Consider the following 1,073-nt stretch of genomic DNA (forward strand, 5'->3'; position numbering starts at 1 on the left):
TTCATCCACCGGGATTATCGGTGGGTCTTCATATGCATGATCTTGCCTCGGCCTCACCCTCCTACCCAGTTGTTTGGGTGCTACTACCTCATCATCACTCGGAATGGCAAAGCTACCACCACCATAATCCTCCACTATTTTTGCCCTCCTAAAAAGAATATGATTGAATGGAGGTGTGGGTATCATGGTTAGAACACTCGCGGCTCCCCTCTCAATAATGCCATATGACCTTGCTAACTTGGTCACAAACATACCCCCATTAATTTTAGAAGTTTTTCTCTCCTTCACCGCCCCTTCACCCAAATACCTTTCCAAACAATAGGGAATATTGCAAAAGGTGTTTGGCATGATTATGCACCATAAAAAGAATACATCAAGGCTTGGCACCTTGTCGTCATCCTTCCTCATGTTTATTGTACTAGCAATGAGGCGGTGAATCAAGCGGTGAATCGGGAACCGAATGCTCCCTTCTTGTGTCGTGGAAGGTATGTAGGCGTTGTTTGCTATCGTGTTCCAAAAATTTCCCAAATTTGTCCCTTCCGGAAAAACTCTATGGCAACTATCCAAGAATGTACCAAATGCCTCCGTCATGACCAAAGATTGGTCATATAGACCCATTCTCCATCCCAAGTCCGCCATGCTACATTCCCGGTATTCAACACCGAGATAAAAGGTCAAGGCCTTCAGGTTATAATAGTCGTCTCCTCCGCAGAATGTCACGGTGGAAAAGAACTCTAAACAAAGCTCCCTCTACACCGGTTCTTGCATCTGGAATAATCTCTTCCACCAGTCACACGTGATTTGAACTCCATCTTGCATGAAGACTTTACTTAAGTATGGGCTCAAAGAATCCGCCAAACCCACTTGCTCAATCCACGTCCAATTTAGTTCATTCGGTACATAAAATTCCTTTTTCTTAAGTGTTTCAAGCCTCTTTTTCCATCTAGTCAAATTAGCCTTGGATCCAATTTCTGGAAAGTTGAACCAAGGGAAGTCCCCTTGGTCTCTTCTAGAGCTCTGACCCCTACTTCTGAACATTTCCTGCAAATCAAACACAAGGAAAACAAACACAC

This window comes from Lactuca virosa, chromosome 9, assembly GCF_052849685.1.
Source record: "Lactuca virosa cultivar CGN04683 chromosome 9, Lactuca_virosa_CGN04683_v6, whole genome shotgun sequence".
In the NCBI taxonomy this organism is placed as follows: domain Eukaryota; kingdom Viridiplantae; phylum Streptophyta; class Magnoliopsida; order Asterales; family Asteraceae; genus Lactuca; species Lactuca virosa.